Genomic DNA, 14,504 nt, shown 5'->3' with positions numbered 1-14,504 from the left:
ACAGGTCGGAATCACAAACCGTGGTGCTCTGCAGTGCACGGGCAGGTGTGCTCACGGGAACCGCTGCAGCTCAGCCTGGCCATGGCAGCGATTCGGGTCCCATGCTGAGCCCTGGGGCAGCCTTTCGAGAATTCACTGACGCCCTCATTGCCTTCACACCTGGCTCCAAAACTCGCTTATGCTGTTTCCCCTGCTGAGAGGATAAACATCCCAAGAAAAACAGAGCAATTAACCAAGACACCTGACCAATTAATCACCTGGGTTATTCCCGTCGCCTCCTTCCTGCCAACACTTGTCGCATCTTGTTGGCTCTCACTCGGCTGAACCAGCCCAGCGCTCCCATTTCGGAGCCCGGAGACCCAAACCACCGTTTCTGCACGTTTTAAATGTTCTCTCTCCGCTCTCTGATCTGTAAGGGTGTCTGCTTGGCAGGCCGTTCCCATTTAACGCAACGCCAGAGTCACAGACAGTGACTTGATCCCAGTGGTGGCTCAGATTTTAAAGAAAGCTTTGGGTGTTGCCAGTGACCCAAAGGGGGAGAGGGATGAGAGCACACTGGAGGCAATCAACCCCATTCTCTGGTGTGTGGCATGTGAAATTAATGAGTTTACGATAACAAGCGGGACTGAGGCCGGGCCGGGCCCCCGCCGCCGCACCCAGCTCGCCCGGGGTAGGACCGGCACGTTATTCTGCTGAAAACTCTCTCCGCCTCAGGCCCCTGGTGCCCTTGGTTTGCCAAAAAGTGGGTTCATTTGCCCAGTGTGCAAAACACCAAACTCCACACAGAGCAGAGGTATTTTATTAATTTCCCTTTTACACACGGCTGGGTGCTCAGTGGTAACTCTCCAACGCTAGCACGCCGCACCGAGAAACTACGAGGTATTTATACAGCTCAGTGTGTCAGTCACAGGAAATATTTATACCCCTCAGCTAACTATTTAGTTTCTCACTTTTTCTTTGGGGTACGGCTCCCTTTAAATTCACCACACATGCTCAGAGAGCAAGGGGCTTGAGTGGGGAGTTTTCCGGCCTATGGGCGTGATTTTTAGTATTATAATGAGGAAAGTTCACCTAAAGGACACTTAGTTTTAGATCTTATCAACATCCCAATTAGTTTTCCTCCTTACTATGTACTTTATCACCCAGCTTTCGGTGTCCTCTGAGGCGGGATGTTCCCTTCCATCAGTGTCTCAGCTTTTTTTCAAGGATACAGCCGCAGAACAAGCGCTTCCCTGTCTCTCAGCTGCCTTCTCTGGCCGCCACGTTCTGTTTTGCCCGGCTCACACGGGTCACTGTTATTGCTTAGCAGAAATTGTCCCATTTTCTTCGGGATTATCATCCTGGCCATGCGGTACCGGCCGCTCCGGCCCCGCCGCCGCGCTGGGTGGCAGTAGCACACCGGGGCGGCGGCCCTGAGGGAGCGGCGGCGGCCCTGAGGGGGGACGGGCTCCGCCGGGGGGAGACGAGCGGCCCTGAAGGGGAACGGGCGGCGCCAGTGGGGGAGCGGGAGCCCCGAGGAGGCAGCGGCGGCCCCGGTGCTGACAGGAAGCCCCGAGTGGGCGGGGCCGGCGCGAGACAGGACGGGACGATCGCCTCACGGCGCGTTGACGTCACACCACACGACCCCGCCTCCGCTCCGCGCCCCGGTTCCACTTCCGGCGGGCGGCGCCATCCCCATCCGGGGTCAGGGCCCCGCTCCCTTCCTGTTATTGCCCGTGCGGGAGGCGGCGCGGGGGCTGCCGGCGCCGCTCCTTCCGCCAGCGCCCGCGGGGGCGGCCTGTCAGTCGCCCGCCGAGGGGCGCGGTGGTGGCTGTGGTGGGGCCTCGGAGTGCTCGGAGCGTTGTGGGGCCCGGCCCGTCTGGGCGGCGGCCGCGAGCCGCGCTCGGAGGTGGGGAGGAGGCCGCGCCCGTGAGGTGAGTGAGGCGGGGGTCGGTGCCGGAGCCGCCCACCACACCGCAGCGCTTGCTGTCCCGCCGCGGCCGGGGGCTTCCCGGTACTCCGGCTGGGTGAGGGCTCGGCGGGAAGGCGGCTTGGCAGGGGGAGCGCGACCCGCGGGTGGCGGCGGGGGTCGGGGTGCCGCCGCCGCCGCCGCCTCCTCCGCGAACTGGGGTGTGGTGGGGCTTCCCCGGCTGGGAGAGGGAGCTCCGAGGCGTTCCTTCCCCACCGAGCCCCGGCCCGTGGGTCTCCGCCCTCCGGGAGAGGGAAAACCGTGGCGGCTTGTCGCTCTCGAACGCGGCTCCCCCGCCTCCGAAATATAGCCATTTTCTATAAATATATTTCAGCAGCTCTTGGGGCGGCTCGCGGCTGGGCCGGTTAATGATACTGGGAGCGGAGCCTCATGCGACTGGGCGTGTGTGAGCCGGTGGCATGCCATCCGCTCCCGGCTGCGGGCGCCGGGCAGCAGCAGCGTCGCAGCTGCGCTACCTGTGAAAACTTCTTTATTATCCCACACTATGCAGGGAGCTGTTTTTACTAATGTTAAATATGAAACTGCTGTTTCTTACCAGTCCTTGCGTATTTTCCAGTAGGCTGAACGCTAACAAAACTGACTGAACTAATACAAACTACGTCTTTGTTGTTTAGGGGTTTTGCTGCTGGTTTTGGTATTCCTGAAGTTGTCAGACCCCTTACTTCTGCTGCTCTTACTGGGTTGTCTCTGTAAATTGTTTTCCTCTAACTTTTCCTTGGCAACTTTAAAAATGTGGTGGAACAGAGTTTGCTTTATAAACAGGACACAGTCAGAACAAGTACAAGGAAAGTATATGTTTAAAAGCGGGCAGTACTAAAGCTTTGCTTGAGTTAATTCTGCAGTTATGAGCATTCTGCAGCAAACTTGTAAAGGAGCAGTCAACTGGATTCTGAATCTGGATTTTGTAGTACTTAGTAGGAGAAATCTGGGCTCTGTTCTGTTAGTTACTTGTATTTTTGCAGCTTCCCTGCTTTGAGCTGTGGCAGGCTTTCAAATTCAGCACATTGGTTAAAGTTAGAAACTCCCCCATCATTATCTGAATCATTCTTGAATTCCTCCCACCTCACAATTAATTTAGAGAGATGTTCTCATACTTGTTGCTTCAGTTGCTTCCATGCTGCAATTCCATAATGCAGTGTAATAATAAAAGTCCACCTCTTGTTGCGCGTAAACATCATTAGTTCTTAGGAATATTCCAGTAGTCGGGCTGATGGGATTTACTGGTTTGTCTACTATGGGGAACTGATGAGATAAGCTGTTCTGAAATAAAGCCCCACGTGAACTTAAAGTTTCACAATAAATAACTTTATTCTCAAACAATAATATTGGCAAGTTTTTCCAGAGTGCTTAGTTACTTGGAAGCATATTTTAGCTAATGTCATCAAGTAGACAAACCACACATTGACCAAGCTCATGGTGTTTACGGAGGAATTTATGAAACCACACAATTCCTGATGTGATCCATGAAATATTCTGCTTTTTCATTAAGGCAATAAATATGACAACTTCAGAGCTGTAAGTTAGTTTGACTGGAGCAGATGCCCTGCGTTTCACAGGTGTTAACTTGATGCCATTCTTAGCAACCTGGAGACAGTGTTTCATGTTTGTTTTTGTAAAGCACATTGAGCCCAGCCTACAAATCCATGCCAAGGTGCTTCAGTTGTTCGGCTGCTTCGAATTGCTGATCTGTGTCAGTGGCAAATTTGTTTTCTTCTTGTTGCAGTTTACTTGCATGAATAATGAAACTGAGTAGGGCTTTTCTTTTTTGAGTATTCTTTAGGAAAGGTGGTGTAGCTGAGCTGTTCACAAAGCAATTGTGCTTTACTGGAAGCCATAAACTAATTCAATAGCTAGCTAACTGTTTTGCTGATAATCAGGCTATTCCTGCTTTCTGGAAGCAAATGGGGGATACTTCTTCCTGGATAACTCACTTTTTGGAAGCTGGTGAAAGCTTTAGAGTAGGAATTGCTACAACAAGCAAGGGTTTCATGCTTTACTGCTGTACTATCTCCGAGACCAAGTATATCACATGAGGTTTCCAGTTATTGGAAGAAAAATTACACCTTTAAAAGGTGTTCTTGTATAAGGAATGTGCTTCCTGATCACAGTTGTTCCTCAGGTTCAAATGTGTAGTGTGCTTTTTAATGGGCTGGTCACATGTAATACAATTTTGGACAGCTTTGATGATTGTCAGGGCTTTAACTCAGAAGGAAATGAAAGTTATGTATAAATGGCTGGACAGCAAGCCTAAGGCTGACATTTAGTCTGCAAAAACTGCTTTCTTAAAATTTCTGTACATAAAAAGTAATTTCATTATGTAGTCTCCTAGACTTCTGGTGCGGATTCTCTGGCTACCAGGAATACACAGATATCTGAACACCTTGCAAATATGGGTCACTTCTGAATAGAAAACTGTTGCTATTGGCTTTTCTCGCCTGTTTTGGGGGAAAGGAAATTGAGAGGATGATATATTAATTCCAAACCATGCAAGAAATAGTAGCATCTTGTAGATGAATATCGCTTGTAGGTTTGTTTTGCCTATTTGAGTATATTAATCAAGATTAACAAAAGTTGTAGTTAATAGGACATCTGAAAAATGTTGTATTTGGGTGAGGGGAAGCTAAGATTTTTTTAAAAATCAGTTTCCTCATCAGTATCAAAATTTATGATTTATAAATGGAGTGGGAACAATACTGCAAAATTAGTCTTTCCAGTTTAGTCTTAAAATGCCATTATAAAACTAAGTTTTGTCTTACTGTTTTATAATGATTGAAAAAGGTGTGAAATCTAGTAAATCTTCCAGGTGAGGAAAAATGTGCCTTGTGTGCCTTTATTGTGTGTGTGTGATTGAGTTGGAGGGGGAGCATTAGGGGAAGAATAAGTTTATACTTTGGCTAACTGAAGAAGTGGACTTGTGGCTCATAGTGTAAGCTAAGGTAGGGTTTGTTGGTTTTTGGTGGCTTTCTGTGCGTTACATTCCATGCTTGTAGGAGTTTTGTCTCATCCTTTTAAAAAGCCAGACATCCAGCTGCTCCAAGTGATGATGTCTGTCTGAAATTGTAGCTATGGCTAGAAAAGGCCACAAAAATATTTATGCTAAAACTGGATGGGAATTTTTCTTTTGCCCTCTAAGTTGAATGTGTCATGGCAAAGCATTCTGCTACAAGCTTCTCTTTGTAGTATCTTAATCCAAATGTGAGCAGCAGGGAGAGAAAACAGGTTTGTTTCTCTTAGTATTTCTTTGGACACCAAACATGTGACTTGTTTTGAGTACAGGGTTGGTCCAGAGAACCTCCAGAGGTTCCTTCCAACTGAATTTATTCCATAGATCTATTTCTGAATGGTTAATGGAGCATTAAATGAACCAGAAATAATACTGTGAAGTATTAACTGCTTTTCTGCAGCACTGCTGTAGTATTAACTTTAAAAAAAAAAATCAAACCAAACAAACAAAAAAAAACCAAAACCCCAATCAAACAAAAAAAACCTAGCACAAAACCAAGCCCAACTAGGGGGTAGAGGGAATTGAATTGTTTTTTTAAAAAATACATATGGGGGGCAGAACATGACATTTTTATAAATACTGTAAGTTAACTTGTGGTCAAATGGAAATGCAGTGGACTGAGAACAGTCTATGTAATTCTGGATCCGTCGTCTTAGTCTAAGTAGTACTTAACATTTTTGCAGCTAGTATGTTGGTTTTTTTATATTGCACACACTTAAACTTCAATTCTAGAAAAGTGTTTTTCTAGTTAATTCTGGATGCAGATTTTGTGAAAGGCAGTCTTAAGCCTGTGTATTTCAAACAAGAAGTGTGAGAGGCAGTGGCCATCATTGCTTGTTTTCTATTAAAAACATTTTCTTCAAGCCAGTAAAGTGGGGAATAAAAGCACTCAGCAGGTATAATTGACTGAGTATACTTGCTGGCAACGTTTATAGTCTGGTTTTCGAAAAATGGTGCTCAAATGCCTGAATTTTAGAATATAAAAAAGAAATTCAAAGAAAGCAGCTTACCTCTGTGAAAATGATCAGGAGAGAAGGGCAGAGTACCGTTGAAGCTTTCGCCTCTCTGGCATGTTGCTAACTTGCACCAGTAGAAGTCAATTACTATGTCTGCAGTCTAGTTTAAGAACAGTTGGGTCAAACTTAGAACTTGTTTCGTGCCCTGTTGCCTTTTACCAGTAGAAGGTTAGATATACCTCAGACTGGTGGGTTTTTTGGTTTTTTTGTCTACCCGTTAACACATTGCATTACATTATCTTAATGGATTTTATGTAGGAAAACTTTGGTAGTTTTGCTACGGTTTCCACTTAAAGAAAGGCTTGCAAATGTAGCTTTTGAGGATTGTGAACCACAAAGCATATTTGTCAAATATAGGAGACTTATTGAATTGACTAAGACTTACTGTAAAGTTCCCTGAAATTTTGAGACGGCTGAGTCATATTACTGGCTGTACATTATGAACCTCTTTTAAGGCAAAGAAATGTAGAGAAACATCCCTTGGGTGTTTTCTTTAAAAGTCCAAACAGAAAAGAAAGAAAACTGGAAGGTTGCCTCCTAGATTATACAACATGTCACAAAACTTATCTGTCATTAACTGTTGCTACTTCTATACTAATTAGTCAGTCTTTCGCCAATAGTTAATGTGGCAGTTCATGGTGATGAATGACTCTTGTGCAATGCCTTCCAAGACCGTTCCTGATTTTTTTAATGCTTCTTGTGAACTTGGGCTGTGGTCCTTCCAGAAGCGTGGATTTTCTGCCGAGATTGCGTTTGTTTTCTTGGAAAAGTGTCTTAAGCTATCAGCTGTTTAGCCTTGGATCCTTGCAGAGGACACTAAATCTGTGAGCAAAAAATTACTCCTTGTTGCAACTGTATTCCATCTTTTAGCTATTAGCAGTCAACAAAGAAACAAGTTCTTGAACATCCTCAAAATGCAAGGAACCTCGGATGTTACTGAAAAGAAAATACTCAAGATTCAGCATTTCATCAGAGACTAATCAACCATGAGTAGAAATCCCTGCCTGTTCTGTCATCTGGATCTAACAGCAAAACTTTCTGTACCTGGGGACTCTGACATCTATCTGACTTACTGCAAAAGCGATGAGACTGATCTCTGCAAAGATGTAGGCAAACTAAACACTGACTGCTTGAAAGCGCAAGCACAAAAAAGTAAGAATGAGCAGAGAGTAAAGGCTGGTTTACCAAGCGAGCAGAGTGGAGGTGATATGTTTCTTTTTCAAACTCAACAAGTATGCTTTGTGTGATGAGGTATGTTGTTATCCAGGTTCGGTGCTTCTGCCATTAAGTTACTTTTCATTACGGCTGGAAAATACTAACTTGGTTCTTGACTACAGGCATAGTTCAAAAGATTGAGGTTAATAGTGCTAACATTAGGAGAATTTTCTAGATAGAGCTAGCTTTCTGTGGGAAAAGGGAAGTCAGAAGTTCCATTCCAAATCATGCTCTAAGATATACTTGCTGTGGGTCATTAAACTGCTTAGATCATAAAACATATCACTTATTCCTCAGTTTTTGTGTTTACATTCCCAGCTCTTAACAGAATAATCAGCAAATGTTGTGGCTGGATTTTAGAAGTGGAAGTGATACTAATAAAACTGAAGATTCCTCTTCTGCCTTCTGAAAAGTTTATGTGGATGTTGAACAACCAGTTCCACTCACCAGTTTATTAAGGCAGTCTCCACTGGTGGGAGGAAAGTGATTAATGTATTTTATCTTCTTGCAATTTCATGTTGTCACCTCTGAAATCTCCTTCAATTCTGATGTTAAGTGCTGTACAAGAGCACTTGTCCCAAGAAAAACTCTAGTGTCTAAGTGGAAGAGCTAATTTTTAAGCAGCATCCAGACATCCTGAAGAGTCTTGATTGTGGTGTATAATTGAGGATGTGTCCATACAGGGTGCCTGCGAGTGCTGTTTTTAGTCTAGCAAGTTTGTTACAAAGGTTGATAATAAATTATGTTTGTGTTTTGGTGTGAAACCGAAATGTTGTCATTGTGGGTAATAAACTTGACCACTTCTGTGAATTTTTTGAGAAGTGGTGGCTAGCTAAAAGAAAGACCTTGAAGTTGATTTTAACATTTCAGTTGAGAAGGTAAAGTTCAACTGTTTTTCTGATGTTTAACTGCTAAGTAAGGTTGTGGTCAGAGAAATTCTAATAACTTGTCTTCACCTTGCTATCAAATGAAGATAAAGCACTGTAGGTATCGCTGCTCAGCAGCACTCCCTTGGTCTTCCATACCTCCAACTTGGGATGTTTTGACATGTAGGGAAGGACGGCTTAACTACCACCAAGAGGGAAAGGGTGAAAACAGAAACCAACAAGCAATGAAATGGCAGAGTTGATACATGAAAACGATAGCAAAGCCTATTCCTGAATGTGGAAACTCTTCTATACATGTTGTCAAATTGCTTCGCAGTCCAGGTCTTCAGCTCTTTCATCACCTCTTTTCGAAGCCTTTGACTGTACATCAGACAGGATAGTATCACAAGCAACTGCAAGGTGATATGAGAAGTGTAACCGTTATTACAGCTTCTAATCTCTTGCTGTCCTGGTATGCAAGCAGGTTATTTAAAGAACAAAAAAAGATGATTTGCAATATAGTCACCCCTCCCTAATTGGTGTTTTTATGGGTTGCTGTTAAGTCCAAAACACTTAAGCTTTTCTGGTCTCCTGTTCTGTCCCAGGGTTAAACTTCACCAGGCTGAAAACTGCTTTCAGTCTTTTTGAATATACACACCTACAAAAACATTAACAAAATGTTTCCAAAGAACCATGTATTAAAAATACTTCCTTGTTTGTGCAGATGTGTAAAGGTCTCTTAATAGCAGTGACTGACTACTTCCAGTATCTCTGTGGCTTTTTTAAACAAAGGTCTTTGTTTTAATGTATCCCTTTTACAGAGCTCTGATTGTAGTAGTAAGCAGCATCTGCCGTAGTCTCAAAGCATTTAATCCGGATATGAAAGTGACTCTCCAGGCTGGGAAGCTGAGAAAGCTTTAAACTATTGTGGAGATATTGCTGGTATTCACTGTTTAAATATCTATGAGCTTATGTCACTTTCTCCTTTGGAAAGTTCATGTTAATTGCAAACATGATCTATTTAGTCAAATATTAGCTCTTTCTTTCAGATGTAGTAAACATGAATTGCTGGTACCCTGACCTTGTTAGAGAAACAATTTGGGTAACAGCTTGAAGCACAGGAAAGAGATGCACTGACAGCAAGCTTAACGTCTCAGCAGCCCCACGCTCCAAGTCTTGCTTTCGTGTTTGCATAACATAGGGTTTGCAGAGCAGATGCTTCTAACAGATACGTACAGAAGTGATAAACATTTGATTAAACATGCTGAAGAACCATTTGTCACAGTTTACCATAGCTGTTCTTATAGTTCAGGCTGATGCATGCAGGACTTAATGACATACATAATCACAGTGAATCGTGTTTGTTTGCACTTCTTGGTCTTGAGTCATGGTTGTTGCTTTGGCATTCAAATGCGGAGAGGAGTCCTAGTCAGCTGGAGTCAACAGCTAGAACAAGAATAAACCTACACTCCTTAAGGTTTCAGAGAAACTTTGGTTTCTTTGTAACATGTCAAGCAGTCAAATACGCTTACAAAATCAGGAATTCGGTCAAGAGTATTGTTCTACATAGAAGGCCCAGTGTTCTGATGCATGTAGGTGCAAGACACCAAAGTGGTCTGTGACCTTGAGGAAGATGAAGCCTGATGGGGGCATGGAGTGGTCCTAACTGCTTTGCAGCTGAATGGTATCCCGCTGTGCCACTCACAGGCTTGGCGTGTGGGGTGGGCAGGACAATCTGATGCTGGAGTAAATAAAGGTCTGCTGATAATCTTTTATGGGAAACTGTTGGTGCTTACTTTCAGCAGGGTTATCATCTAGTGCTAAATAAATATTTAGTTAATCACCATTGACTCTGTATCCCAAACAAGTCTACCAGAGAGCAGTACTTCATTATTTCTAACTGACTCTTGAAAAGCCATGGTATTTTCCTGTTGTGATTATAGCCTGTGTAGAAATAGACAACTACTACTACGGGGCAGGGTTTGCAAGGACCTGGATTTGCTTGCATGCTGTCTTGTTCCATATGTCTTTGTATAGGATGATTTGCTAAGAACTATATTTATTTCAGCTGTTTATGGGGCAAGAGGATTCAGCTGCAGAATTGAAATTTTTCATTAAGGTGGCTGTTCCTTTGTGTTAACTCTGCCACAAACTTCCTTTTCTCAACAAAAGGTTTTAAAAAGGGAGTTAAGAAATACCTCAATGGAGAATGTATTGTTTTGTTTTTCAGTTAAGGAGCTTAAAGAAAAACCTACTTCCATGGCTTTTGCTGAGGCGTGTGGTTCCTTGCAAATGCTCAATTGAAAGTGAAGTTGTATCCCATCCTCTGTTTGCCAGTAAATAAAAGATAATGACTTTTGCTTACAGAATTCAGTAAGTCCATGCAGACTAAACGCGTACTTCTGTAAATGCTGTTTGGCTACAGAAGTCAGTTAGGATAAATGGAATGCTAATTTATATTTGGATTACAGAACAGAAACTTCTGTCCTCTAGTTCTGTTCTACGTTTAATACTAAAAATATGCAAAGTTGCAAAAATACTGCTATACACTGACACTCCAAAACCCCTTTTTTAACATGTTAGTAGTTTTCAGGGTCTGGAGTGATTTAGCATGGAAGAAACCCTTTATCTCAATTTAAAGTTGCTGTCAGACGCCATCCTAAGAAATGCTATATGGGAAGTACACAGTATGCTGTAAGTCAGTCTGAGTTTGATGTCTTTTTCAGCTGCTTCTTAGTAAAGGAAGGGCTCACAGGGTGGATCTTTTGAGTAAAGATGAATGTAAGTTATGTGCTGTAAGTCAGTCTGAGTTTGATGTCTTTTTCAGCTGCTTCTCAGTAAAGGAAGGGCTCACAGGGTGGATCTTTTGAGTACAGATGGATGTAAATTAAAGGGGGCCTAATCTCAGTCAAATTTTCTTATGAACAGACACTTCTCTGCCTTCTGCAAAGAGATGCTGGTCGGGTGAATGTTGTATGCTCTTGATACTCTTGCTTGTGGTAGAGACAAGCATAGCGGTGGGAGGACTGCGGTACCTCCGGTGCTGGCTTGCAATCCTTCCCCTGTCCTTGTAGGTATGGGCAGTGGGAGGGGAGATCTTTCCTCTTTTTCAGTACTGCTGGAGGTTCATTGTGCTGCAGCAGAGAGGATTACTTCCAAAAGCCAAGGTGACATGCCTGGGGGGATCTGCACCAGGAAAGGCCCGGTGTCTGAGTTACAGCTCTGCTGCACAGCTTGCTCACATTAGGTGAAGATTCAGGCTAGGCCAGAGTGCAGAACACCTGGGTTCACTCTGCTCCGGCTCCCTGTCCTTGTCTGTGTGCCAGTGCTTCCTGTTTTTAAAGATCCTGTTTACTGGCTGGATTCCAAATAGCCCAGGAAGGTGGGAGGATGGGAAGAAAAATGGAAAGAAAAGCAAACAACATTATTTAAGGTGGAGTTTTATAGTATTTGTGTTCAGCATTTGTTACCTCTCTAATCTAGTTTAATCAAAGATATTCTAGAGTAATCTTTCATACACATCCTCATCTTGCACTAATTTCCAAAAGCAGAACATCTCTGCATGCGAAAACTGGCATTGAAGCCCTTAGTGTTTGTAGCAAGGAACAGACTATGGTTTGTTGTTTGCTTTTACTTCATGTTCTTTCTGACGTTCACATGAAAAAGTTTGTCACCCACACAGAGTATTAAAGAAAAACATGTAGTCAGAGGAAAACCTTGTTTCTATTGGTACAAAATGAAGTGTTGCTCTGATTTTGTTGCCAGACTTTAAGGCTTTTGATTGAAAGAGCTTGAAAGAATTTGAGTGCGGCTCACTGAGCTTCAGCCTGCATGCCTAGCTGTGGAGGAACAGCTCCAACCAGAACATGGCCAGGTGGGAGAGGAATTCTCATCCTGCTACATAACAAGCCAAGCTAATAGTTGCAATAATGAGTAAGCAGATATGTGAAGTGTGAAGAGAAGATACGTTGCTTCTCTAAGTCTTTCTTGTGTGTTATGACTACTAGTATTCTATAAATAACGAAATCCTTTCCTTTGAGGTAAAGCTAGAAATGGAATTACTGAGTGATTTCGGGCTAAAAAAGATTTAATTCCAGGCTTTTCTTTAACACAGAGGAAAAAAAATCTGTCTTAAACTGGAAGAAAATGTTCTAGGAAAGACATTCTGCTCTTGGTATGTCATGGGATCCCTAGGGAACAGGCACTTATCGTAGTGGGAGTTGTAGAGGTCACCAGCAACTTGCAAATGTTTCTTTCTCGTGATCCAGTTTTCATGGCTTCCACACAGTGAGTGAAGCTATAAACAATATGCCTGCGTGGATGTGGGAGAGCAAGTAAGGGCAGCTGAAACAAAGAATTTACAAAGGCCTTTTGGTTTTCTTGGAGAAAGGAAAAATAGATTTGAGCAATAGTAAATCTTTTTATACTGTTCATCTTGCTTTCAGCTGCTTGATCCTATATTTTTTTTTAGTAGTGTAACATTATATATATTACCTCTTGGGCAATACTTTATAGTGAGGGTTTTTTTCCAGGATGACCTCACCATTAATTTTGTTCATGGTATCTGAAAGTCAGTACAGCCAGAATCCAATAATATTATATTCTGAAACAAACAAAAAAAATCTGCATGTAAAATAATTTTAAAGAAAACTGCTTTGAAACGCAGTCAACCCATGTTGTCATATCTAACTAAACTGAAACTTCTTTTCACTCATTTCTGGTGAGACTTTACATTCACAGGAAAGAATGATCTTGCATTTCTGCTGTACTGTAATTCTATAGATGCTACCAATAATGTTAGGTTTTTTGCTCCGTCTAGAATAAGGCAAATGTACTCAGCAGTTTTTTTTGCAGGGGGAAAGAAGTAGTAAAATTGGCAAACTGTAGTAAAACTGGTAGTATTTGGAAATACTTGGGTGTTTCAGAAGGAAATGAAATGCTGAGATGATATGTTTTTGACTGTTAAATCCTTCTGTTTATTTGTCTTCCCTTGAGCTGCTGTTTGTGATCAGATAAGCAGTTCTGTGTATCTGTGCCTTTTCTGTGAAATAGGAGGAAAGTGGTACGTAAAAACTGTGAAGGCGTAACTGCAATACAACAGTCTCCTGCTTTCTGTTCTAAACAAAGCAATATTGCTGCTGCTTAAATCTGTGTGTAATAATGTTTTCACAGAAGACAATTTCAGCCATCTTTGTACTAGTCTCCCTGGATTTTGGAGAAGTGCCAGCTTGGCAAGCAGGAAGAACAAAAGGACAGGACTGAAAATATCTAGTCTGGGGCAGTCTTCTGTCCCCACACAGCAGGTTTGGACAGCAGCAAAATGAGACGAGCAGCTCTGCCCAGTTTTCTTCATGGTGAGTTTTGGAGTGCCTGATGAGTCTGAAGATGGGAATAAAACGTTTTTGTTTTTTTAAAGTTTTAAATGCCTGTGACAAAGTAGAATATAGGGTTTGCGTTTTGAAAAGCGTTACTCTTGTCCCAGGAATGCCACACCACCCCGTTTTGTTTTGGGGGTTCCACAGAAGTTAAAGCTTATTTGGGGACATAGCTGATACTCTGTCAGTCTGACAGAGAATGAAAAAAAAAAATCCTATAACCTATACACGAGTGTGCAGTAAATCAGAATCTGTAAATGTAGTTGGATTGTTTAATGAGTAGAATACTTTGTTAAGGCAATGCTAAGAGTCTAGGGGAAACTTCTGCTTGGAAAAGAAATCAGATCTATACACAAATCCTAATGAGCAGCTCTGTGATACTAAAGATACTGCAAACTATTACAAACATTGCTATGTCCTGTCTATTAAGGCAATGTAATGGGACTTGTCTTAGGACTGGGAAAAACTAATGGACTTCAATTAAAGTGCAGTAGTTTACTGAATGACTAATTCAGTTTCAAGTATGGACTGAGAAAATTGTACTGAGTGTTTAGTCTGTCCTTTTGATTTTGAAACACTAGCTGATGCTTATAGAAATGCATGATTATTCAGTTCTCAGTCACTGGAGTGTGTACCTCTTTGCATAAGCATCCCGTACTTGATACATTTAATATGGTATTACAGCACAGTACGCTTCGGCAGCTTCTTCCTGCTGTGCTTGTTAGATTTCCTGCAGAGTCTGAATAAGGTGCTTGTGCTGATGAGAGACAGTCTTAACAGTAAGTCTCCTAAAGCGAACAAAAATTTTTTCCCCCTAGACTGGCCCAAGGACTTGAATGGTGGGTCTTCACCTGCTTTGTGAGACACGTGTTCATGTTAGAAGGAGCTCCTCTTTGGAGAACACGTCCACAGATAATTTACAACACAGGGAAAAAAGCCGTATCAGTTAACTCTATATATATATATGACATAAAAAAACAAATTGCCACGTATTGATTTGGTGGGGAGTTGGTAGAATGTTTGAGTAATCTCTAGACAGTGAAAATCAATTCACTTAAT

At 42.7% G+C, this 14,504-nt stretch overlaps 1 protein-coding gene across 3 annotated transcripts in view; it reads left to right on the top strand.

The window, feature by feature from the left end:
* The first annotated feature begins 1,711 nt into the window (after positions 1–1,711).
* The window catches only part of PIK3CA (phosphatidylinositol-4,5-bisphosphate 3-kinase catalytic subunit alpha), a 41,532-nt gene continuing 28,739 nt past the window's right edge, over positions 1,712–14,504 (top strand). For 2 of the 3 annotated variants that reach the window (XR_012661438.1, XM_075098431.1), the window contains exon 1: positions 1,712–1,913. The gene's annotated coding sequence lies outside the window, so the exon portion shown is untranslated. Of the gene's footprint in view, positions 1,914–13,242; positions 13,425–14,504 lie in introns of those variants that run through there. The other variant, XM_075098432.1, reaches the window with a different exon arrangement.

The sequence above is a fragment of the Phalacrocorax aristotelis genome, chromosome 7 (assembly GCF_949628215.1).
Source record: "Phalacrocorax aristotelis chromosome 7, bGulAri2.1, whole genome shotgun sequence".
In the NCBI taxonomy this organism is placed as follows: Eukaryota; Metazoa; Chordata; class Aves; order Suliformes; family Phalacrocoracidae; genus Phalacrocorax; species Phalacrocorax aristotelis.
The sequence above is the reverse complement of the archived record's forward strand: the minus strand, read 5'-3'. Positions and strand labels throughout refer to the sequence as shown.